Source organism: Canis lupus, chromosome 5 (genome assembly GCF_011100685.1).
Source record: "Canis lupus familiaris isolate Mischka breed German Shepherd chromosome 5, alternate assembly UU_Cfam_GSD_1.0, whole genome shotgun sequence".
In the NCBI taxonomy this organism is placed as follows: domain Eukaryota; kingdom Metazoa; phylum Chordata; class Mammalia; order Carnivora; family Canidae; genus Canis; species Canis lupus.
In genome coordinates, this window is record NC_049226.1 from 5,039,051 (window position 1) to 5,049,032 (window position 9,982).

Genomic DNA, 9,982 nt, shown 5'->3' on the forward strand with positions numbered 1-9,982 from the left:
GCCTCAGCTACTGCAAAGCCTATAAGTCTGCCATCTATAAATCTTTCTTCCACTCTGCCAGCAGAGTCATCTACCTAAAATGTAAATCTGATCACACCACTATGAAATTTAAAATATTTCATTGAGTAACCACCACACAGATGTAGTCTGCCCTTTTGCATGGCATATGCCCAGAGCCTGCCTCTTGGCCTGTGTCTCTTGAGCCTCATTTCTCCCCACCACAAACCTTACAGTGTACGTTTTGTTCATCCTATTCCCTCCACTTTCTTTTCATTTTTCTTTGGTTGGCTTAACTTTACTCAGTTTTCAGTAGGTGAGCCTTTTCTCCTCTAGAAAGCCTTCTGTGAACCTCCAGGCTGGGCTACTGCCTCACTCCTGCGCTACCGGTAGTACCTTATACATATGTTGATTTTTTTTTATCACTTAGCCTGTCATATGAAAATTATATATTTACATGTCTTACTCACTAGACCATAGGTTCTTCAAGAGCAGAGATCTTATCTACTTCATCTTAAACTTCCCATGGCTTAGCACTAAGCTTGCCATATAATAATAGTTCTTGATCTAAATTGAACTGATTCAACTTAGCTGTAATTTTGAACCATGAGGAAATCCAGTCATTAGTAAGGTTGCTGCTAACATTACTTTTTCCATATAATTTTAGAGCTAGATGAGTCCTTCACAGATCATCTCATACTGTGCCTCCTAGACTGGTGTATGGGTAAGCTGCAAATATCTGGACTCACATTACCAGCAGAGTAATCATCCTGGAATATCAATTTCGCCTCAAGATTTTGGGGAAAGTGATTTTCATATTAAAACAGAGATGTATTTTGGGGTACCATACTCTTTTTAGCATTAAGAAAGACTGTAGCTTATGCCATGCTGTTTCCAGCCAAGCCTCCATGCTATGAGAATACAAGTTCCATGGTGGGTGGTAGCATTTGAGAAACACTAATCTACAGACTACTGTTTTACGATGATCTTGTAGTTTAGCCCTTTTTCTAGAGCTTTCCATATAAAAATAAATCCCAGTGGGAACAAAGCATAGACACGAACTCAACCACAGCCAGAAGAGAGAGCGATTTTTCATTCTGGGCCTGGATTAGTTTAAAAAGATGTCTACGTGATAGGGTAGATCTTCTGAAATGGGTACATCACTGTGCTGTGTGCAAAATACACCAGATGACAGATGAAGGTGGTGATGGAGGGGGGGGGTGCAAAAAAACATTGTTAGAACAAAGAGAAGATTTGGGTCAAAGTAGGGGCCAGATCAAAGAGAGTGGAAGGAAGCAAAGGACAGGACAAGTGAAGCATGAAACATGGGGGGAAAAAGCATTCAAATAGAACTGTGGGTCAAGGGCAGCCCGGGTGGCTCAGCAGTTTAGTGCCGCCTTTGGCCCCAGGGCGTAATCCTGGAGACCCAGGATTGAGTCCCATGTCGGGCTCCCTGCGTGGAGCCTGCTTCTCCCTCTGTCTGTGTCTCTGCCTCTTTCTCTCTCTCTCTCTCTGTTTCTCATGAACAAATAAATATCTTAAAAAAAAAAAACAACAACAAAAGAACTGTGTGGGTCAAGATAGCACCAGATGTAGGGTATGTGGTGATGACCCAAGAAATCATTACATCTTTGGTAAGATGATACAGGGAGTTTTCACCCCTGGCAATTCTACCTGAAGTCCTGGTGGACTCAGTCCCAGTCTCAGTCCCAGTCTCTTTTCCAACACATCCACATATCAAATTCAATGAAGTATCATCTTCCAGAAAAATGACATAAAAGATGTGAAAGAAGCATAGGAAATAGCAAAGGGACCAGTAGGAAGGGTTAATTTAAAATGGGTAATGGAGCCAATTTGATTCAAGCAACATTTATCCAGGGCCTCTTGTGTATCAGCATGGTTCTAGGTGCTAGAGAAACTGAGATTCCAAGGCTCCCTGTTCAGAGGGGGGTCTGCTTCTCCCTCTCCCTCTGCTGCTCCCCTCTGCTCATTCTCCCCCTCTCAGTATATACTGAGAGAGAGTCAGTATATATTACACCGAGCCACCCAGGTGTCCCTAGAATGTAAAAATTTAATACGAGGGTTGGAGGATTAACCAGAACTAAAAGATGAGAGGTTTTTAAAAAATAGCAAAGATAAAGTAAGAGGGCAGATTCAAGAGCTCCAGCATCTAAGGAATACAGAGGAAACTATGCAACAGAAGAAAACAGAGACCTGAAAAATATGATTTTCAGATTGGAAAGGCCTTTAAAGTATCTAAAACAATGACGGGGGTGGGGGGAGCCAAAGCCAATATCAACTAACAACATCATGAAATAGCAAAACATGAGGAATAAACAAAAGAAAACCCTACAAACTTTCAGAGATTAAACAAACAAAATACAAGGGATCAGAAATCAGGATGGCATCAGCTTCTCAACTGAGCGATCAAGAGGTAGAAGAAAGTGGGGCAAAACTTTCAATATTGTCAGGGGAAGTTAATTCCAATTAATATCCTATAACCAGGCAAACCACTAATCAAAAGTGAAGGATGAAAAATGGCATCTCGAATGTACAAAGTCTGAAAAACCAGCCAGGTCCTATGGGGCCTGCATCTTAGATAATTTGGGGAGCCCTCTTTAAGAAAAAGTCATAAAATTAGGGGGATCCCTGGGTGGTGCAGCGGTTTGGCGCCTGCCTTTGGCCCAGGGCGTGATCCTGGAGACCTGGGATCGAGTCCGACGTCGGGCTCCCGGTGCATGGAGCCTGCTCCTCCCTCTGCCTGTGTCTCTGCCTCTCTCTCTCTCTCTTTCTCTCTGTGTGTGTGACTATCATAAATAAATAAAATAAAATAAATAAATAAATAAAAAGTCATAAAATTACAAACACAAACTTGGGTGTAGACGTGAATATTTATTTAGAATGAGAAAAGAAATCACAACAAATGGGAGCCTTAGAGGTTCGTGGATCTTGCTTCTAAAATCTCTTTAGAGGGACGCCTGAGTTGAGCGTCTGCCTTTGGCTCCGGTCATGATCCCGGGGTCCTGGGATTGAGTCCCACATCAGGCTTCCTGCATGGAACCTGCTTCTCTCTCTGCCTGTGTCTCTGCCTCCCTCTCTGCATCTCTCAGGAATAAATAAATTCTTAAAAAAATAAATAAATATAAAATCTCTTTAGAAAATGTGCCAAAAATGCTTCATGGTGGTGACCTGGCTTTTCTTCCCTCCCAGAGGCCCCGTGGGCTTCAGCAGCTTCAGGATAAATTTACCTCTGCCTCCACATACACTTTCTCAGGAAGCTGTGCTCCAGCAAAACTGAACTGAGTGAGACGGCATGCAATCCAGGAAACAGGAATCCAGTGCAGGTGACAAGGTGGCAGCCAGGGGAGCTCCCAGTGCCACAGGGGCTCAGAAGTACCAGTCCCAGAGAATGGGGGGCTGAGCCAGAGATGCCTCCAAGAAAAGCGAACCAAACTGACTACTTAGTTGAAGCTTTATCGAGAGGAATTTTCCCATCCTGTCAAAACTTGAGGCAGAATTGTAATGAACGCTCAAAAAAACAAAACAAAACAAACAAACAAAAAAAGGAAGCGACTGAAAGAAGAGGTAGCAATGACTGAGTCCAGGGGATAGAAAAAGGCTGTACGAGAAAGGAAGTGTAGAAGTCATGGTTGTCACAAGGCTGGGGTGTGAATGACCTTTACAGGGTCATAATAATGTAAACACAAAACACAGTTATATCAGAAAAAATTAGGATGTAACTATATTGGGACCTTGCAAGAAAGAGAAGCAAATATGGGGCAAGGATAATGAAGGTATGAGAGAACTACATCCTTATCCTCCCAGGCAGGGGAGGATAGATATTATCCAGAACTGGGAAGAGAAAGAGAAATAGCCAGGACTAGCATGTTACTGGGGAATATGGTGGTAAATATGAGAGAAACGAGGCTGAGAGCATTGAAAATAGCCGCCTCTAGGGAGATAGCTCAGTACAGACTTAGTAAAAACCTTGTTGAACTCGTGACTTTTAAGACTATACATTTATTTCTGTTGACCAACATAGAAAATTAAAAAAGAAAGTAAGAGCCTCAAGAGGAATGAGGCAGGAAAGCCTTTGGAAGCACAGTGGAGGTGCCTCTGCTACACCACTCCCCGATTCAACATTTTTCAAATTGTGACCCTGCGACCACCTGCATGCAAATGATCTGGAGTGCTGGTTTGTATAATTCACATTTATAGACTCAGACCTAAACAATCAGCATTTCTTGGGTTGGATTTCAGAATTTATAGTTTAAAACATTTCCTCAAAAAAAAAAAATAAAACATTTCCTCTACACCCACTGCATGATCCATCCCTTCCCCCCCTTTTTTTAGTAAACCAAAGAACAACAATAAAAAGTAAAAATAAAACAGCAGCAACAACCCATGTAGAAAGAAACAAGGAGTCAGGGACTCATGAAACACACTACAGCAGGTACCGCTAGTTGTTTACCCGGTATCCATTCCCTCCTTTTTCCTTAAAAGAATCCCTATTTTGTTAGAGTGGCAACATGGTCACTAAGACACTAGATTTGCTCAGGCTCTCCTACAGTTGGGACCGGCTACGCCACGTAATTCTTATACGAATGAGGTATACGAAGTCTAGTGGGCGGAGCTTTCAAGAATGATATTATTATAAAAACACAGATTCACCTGGCACATGCCTTCTGCCCTTCGTTCCCTCTTCTTCTTCTGCTAAGCCCTCCCTGGGAAGAAGAGGTTCCCGCCCTTCAGGGAGGAGGCAAGCCCCAGCTAAGGATGGTGGTTCCGGAAGACAGAGGCATCTGGCCCAGCCCTGGACCTGCCACCTCTAGACGTCTAGCTATTTGAGAAAAACAAACTCCTCACTTGTTAAGTTACCGTAGTAGGGGTTTCTGTTACTTGCGGCTGAGTGAAGTCCTTAACGACATCTTATACTTGTTCAAATGTTTATTTGATGGGTATCGAACACATTCTATTGAGTGCCTACTACAGGCTCGGTGCTCAGAATAACACAACGCGCCAGACCAAGAGGCTCTTTCCCTCGTAGAAGGTGGAATCCAATCAGAGTCGAAGAATCTACGGTTATTTGGGTCCAGAGGTTCAGGGAGGCTATGGTTTGGGGTCACAGACACCAAAGGAAAAGAGTACATCAAATGGAACCACTTACTTTATATAAGCAGGTCTTATGTAGAGCACCCCCCCCCCCCCCCCCCCCCCCCGTTAGGGACCTCATGCTGGAAGGAGCAGTGGTCTGAACACTGGGAGGCCTGGGTTTGAGCAAAGTAGGTCTGGGTACCTGCTTAGTTTTCCTGTACCTCCCCTTGCTCTTTGGAAAGACAGAAAGATTGGGCTTGACAATATTTCAGGCTATCTTCAGCTCCAAGGTATTCTTGTAGTGACACTGAACAAAGGTGCGCATGACGTCTACCAAACAAGAAGGCTTCTAAATTTAGATTCTAGGAGTTCAACTCAGAGACTATAGTCCATAAACGCTCAGGAGAAACAAATCACAAACACCTCCCATCCCCAGATTAAACGAACAAACAAAAAAAGACACCCTGGGAAGCAGCTTTGGTCTGAGTCCTGCCTCGGCCACTTAACAGCGGGATAACCCCAGCCCAGGTGATACTCAGTGTTTCTAAGTTTCAGTTTCCCCGTTTATGAAATAAGTAATCGCTCTGCTCACAGTGCTGTATGGAAATCGCCTTGTGCTCTCTGTAAGGCCCCCGATGAGCGATACCAGCGAGACATCAATAACGGCTTATGATACCCAAATCCTGCAAGGGACACACGAGTGCGCTTTGGCACCTTCAGCTGAAATTCCTCCTCCCCTAAGGCTGATAGATCTTTTGAGTTTTGTCCTTTCAGGAGTGCAGCCTGTGACCCATTTTCTTTTCACACAGAGAAATCATCTCTGTTTATTCCTAGCCCCCCTCTGCCCCCCAGTAAAGGTTTGGGGGAGAAGACCGGTTAAAAGGGTTAAGGCCAAGTTCAAAGGAAGTGTGGGGATTACAGGATTTACTCGTTGCTTCTAATTGTCCACACTGGATATGGCGAAGTATTGTGCATGATCTAGTTTTTGTCTCGCAGCCCGTCTCTAGAAATAAATACAGATTTGAGCTATGTCTCATAGGCACCTATTAGTCGATGACACAGTGGTGACTTCCATTCTCCTACTTATAATTATAAAAAGTTTTGCAATAACAGGAACTTTGGCTATGGGAGTGGTTCTACAGATGGTAAAACTGCCCTTATCCGTTTCCAACAGGCAAATGCGTTTGAGGAAAAGAGATAGTCCTTGGATCATAATCAACCTAGGTAGTATCTGTACTTTGACCCACGAAGCACGGCAGCCGATGTCACCTTGATGACAAGGTGGGGGGGGGGGTGTAAGAAAGCAGAAGTCTTTCTTTCTCTTCACCCATTTTCTCTCCGTGACTATCTCAAAGTGCCATTTGCTAAGATTAGGCAAGAGACACAAGCAGCGACTGTAGAGAAACACCCCAAATAGAATCACTGGTGTCACCCAGGTGGTCGCAGCCATGGCCCAGCGCAAGGGTGAGGGAGGGACCCGCGGGACATAAGGAAGAGTGCGCGGGCGAGGCAGGTGTGTGGTGCTGTCCGCACCTCCGCACCTCCGGTGGAGGAGGCCTGGGGAAATCCAAGTCCTTTGGCAGGAGGTGGGGGCTCGGCCCTCCCACACCCGGCTCCCGCGCCCCGCCGCGGTGCTTCCCTTCGCTCCGCCCGCGCCCTCCCCAAGGCCTCCACTCCCACCCCGCGCGTCTCCCACGGAGTCGGGGGGGGGGGGCCCGGCGGCCTCGGTCGGGATGGGGGGGCCCATCGCCTGGCAGGAGACGGCGACCACCCGCAAGTTCTTCGGCCACGTTAGGAGCCGGGCGGGGCGGGGGGGCGATGGGGGCGCAGGGCCCGGGGCACAGGCGGGCGGCCAGGGGCGGTGGCTGCTCACGAGTTCCAGGGGCGCATGTCTCGACGGTGCCCCGTGTGGGCGCGCATCCCTCCCCGTCCGGGGGGCCTCCCCAGGGGCTCACCTTCTGGACCCAGGCGGGGTCGCCTCAGACGGCTTTGAGGTCCAGGGGAACCTCCCCCGACCCTACCCCGCTGCTCCCGCCGCGCCCCCCAGGGAGCCGCGGAGGCTCCACCCCGGCGGGGGGCTCCAGCAGCCGCCGCTCCACGGCGTCGCTCGGCCTCCTGCCCCGGACACGGCTGCGGCGTCGGCGTCGGCCCCGGGGCTCGGGCGACCGACGGCGGCGCCTTCTCACCCCGAGGTCCCGACCCGCGGGGCACGGCCGCGGCCGCCGCCTCCCGACCTCCGGCTGCCCCCGGCCCCTCCGCCCGCCGGCCCCCCCCCGCCCTGGCCGAGCCCCCGCCCCACGATCCGGGGCCTCCTACCTTGGCCGGGACCCCCTGCGGGACCCGCCCCGGAGCCCCGAGCCCGCAGCCCGCGGCGGCGTCTCACCTGCGCCCAGCGACGCGCCTTCCGCAGCCGCGCGCCGACTGCTGCGGCCGCCCCGGCAGGTGCGAGCGCCCCGCCCGCCCCGTCCCTCCTGCCCCGCCCCGCCCGCCCCTCCGCGCCCCTCCGCGCCCCTCCGCGCCCCTGCCGGGCCTCCGCGACCCGGCTCCCGCTCCCGGCTCCTGCTCCTGCTCCGTCTCCCAGCTCCCACACCTGGTTCCTGACTCCTGGCTCCCATTCCTGCTCCCAGCTCCTGCCCCCGGCTCTGTTCCCGGCTCCCAGCCTCCTAGCCTCCTGCTCCCGGCCTCCTGCTCCCGGCCTCCACCCCCGGGTCCTGCTCCCGGCTCCCGCTCCTGGCTCCCGCTCCCGGCTCCCAGCCGCCTGGCCTCCCAGCCTCCTGGCCCTCCAGCCTCTTGCTCCCGGCCTCCTGGCTCCCACTCCCAGCTCCCATCCCGTTCCAGCTCCAGCTCCAGCTGCCGCTCCCGCTCCCGGCTCCCAGCATCCCACTCCCGGCTCCGCTCCCGGCTCCGCTCCCGGCTCCTGTCCTCGGCTCCCGCTCCCGGCTCCGGCCTCACACTCCCGGCCTCCCGGCCTCCTGCTCCCAGCCTCTGCTCCCGACTCCTGCTCCCGCTCCCGGCTCCCACTCCGGGCTCCCGGCTCCCGGCTCCCAGCCTCCAGGCCTCCCAGCCTCCCACGCCTGGCTCCCGGCTCCCTCCCGGGGTCCGACCTCCCTCCCCCTCCCGCTCCCGCCCCGCCCGCTCTGCCCTCCCCGCCCCCGCCCCCGCCCCCGCCGCCGAGCCCGGCCCCACACGCGCCCTGAGCCCTGCTCCGCCGGGGGTGGGGTCCCGGCACCCAGGGCGGGCGGCGCCCAGCGTGACCCCCGGGAGGCAAGGCGGGGCCGGAGCCTGGGCGGCTGGAGCCCCGGGGCGCAGGGGCTGTTCGGGGGACGCAGCGGCGGCGGCGGCGAGCGGTCCCGGGGCCGTGGGGCAGAGGCCGGCGGGTGTCCCTGCAGCCCGGGCCTTTCCCGCCGCGGCTGCCGCCTCCGTCCCGCGGTCCCAAGCCCTATGGCCACTGCGGACTCCGGTTGTTTGAAACATTGAGTTCGCGTGTCAATCAATGAAGATAAATAAATACAGGCTTGATTTCGCATCCCTCCCCCCCTCCGCCCCCAAACAAAAACCATACAAAAGCTCAGGGTCACGTAGGTCCTTCCTCCGCGCATCCTCCAGGTGTGGCGCCCGCGGGCCGCAGGCTCTGGGTGCTGGGGACCCAGCGCGAGGAAGTCCCTGCGGGGGGGGGGGGGCTGGCCCCCCCCGAAGACGCCCCAGCTCGGGTTGTAGACCCTGGGCCTCGGCGCCCGCAGCTGCGAGTTACGGGGCTGCCCCGCTCTTAGTCCCCCTGGAAGTTACAGGCCCCCCTTAGCGGGAGCCAGAGCCCCGCTTCGCACCTACTGACCGGAGTCTGGGGAGGACCGAGGGCAGAAGGACCTGCTGCTCAGGGTACTTCGGTGCGCAGAGAAGTCAGGGTCCAGGACCTCCCTTCCAGAGCCCACAGGCCTTCCAGCTTATTCCATCGTGGTCCCTGCTGGAGAACAAGAAAGGCTTCAGGGAAGATGCTCTATGTGGGTCTGAAAGAAAGGCAACAGATATGCAGGATACAGGAGCAGCGGGGCAGGGCCGGGATCCCAAATACAGCTCCTTTTGATCACATAGCTTTTCTTTCCTATAAAGTCGAAGGGAGGCACTTGCGAGAATAAAGCATCTTTCCTCTGTAACAGCAGGGCGAAGGAGGCCTGTGGAAGAGCAGGGCGAGAGCGCCCCGGCAGCCCCAGGGTAAGGGCCCCGCGCCCCTGCCAGAGCACCACTTGGATTTCCTATCAACTTGGGAGTTTATTTAACCACCAGGCCTCATCTTGGCACTTGCTCATGTCCACTGTTTTTGAGAAGGTGGAGTCCCGGATGTCTGTTACCCAGGGAGACTGTCCCCTGTCGCTAGCTCCCTGCAAGGGCCAGGCTCTCTCTTGAGTGACGTTTTCCTCTAAGGCTTTGAGGATGAGACAGGCCTGTGACCTCTCTCAGTTGTAGTTACTGGTGGGTAGAGATGCTGCTTCTTCTTCTCCTTCTTCTTCTTCTTCTTCTTCTTCTTCTTCTTCTTCTTCTTCTTCTTCTTCTTTAAAAACCTTTTATTTATTTATTTGAGAGAAAGAGAGAGTGAGAGAGCGAGCACAAGCGGCGGGGGAGGGAGATGCAGTGGGAGAAGCAGACTCCCCGATGAGCAGAGAGCTGGATGCCAGGCTGATCCCAGGACCCCAGGGTCAGGGCTTGAGCCGAAGGCGGCCACTGAACCCACTGAGCCACCCAGGTGCCTGCCAAGTGCCAGGACAAACTAGTTTTTACAAAGTAAGTTAGGCTGTCTTTAACTTGGTCTGTGAGAATAACACAAATCAAGTAGCTTAAACAGTTAACAAAAGATAAATTACTAATATATCAACAGCCACAAATGAATACCAAACAG

At 52.5% G+C, this 9,982-nt stretch overlaps 1 protein-coding gene across 3 annotated transcripts in view; it reads right to left on the reverse strand.

Moving 5' to 3' along the window:
- TMEM45B (transmembrane protein 45B) overlaps window positions 1-9,032 on the reverse strand; it is a 33,178-nt gene extending 24,146 nt beyond the window's left edge. Inside the window, exon 1 of one of the 3 annotated variants that reach the window (XM_038535651.1) lies at window positions 8,924-9,032. The gene's annotated coding sequence lies outside the window, so the exon portion shown is untranslated. Of the gene's footprint in view, window positions 1-7,407; window positions 7,543-8,923 lie in introns of those variants that run through there. The other 2 variants (XM_038535648.1, XM_038535649.1) reach the window with 2 other exon arrangements.
- Window positions 9,033-9,982: the final 950 nt, after the last annotated feature.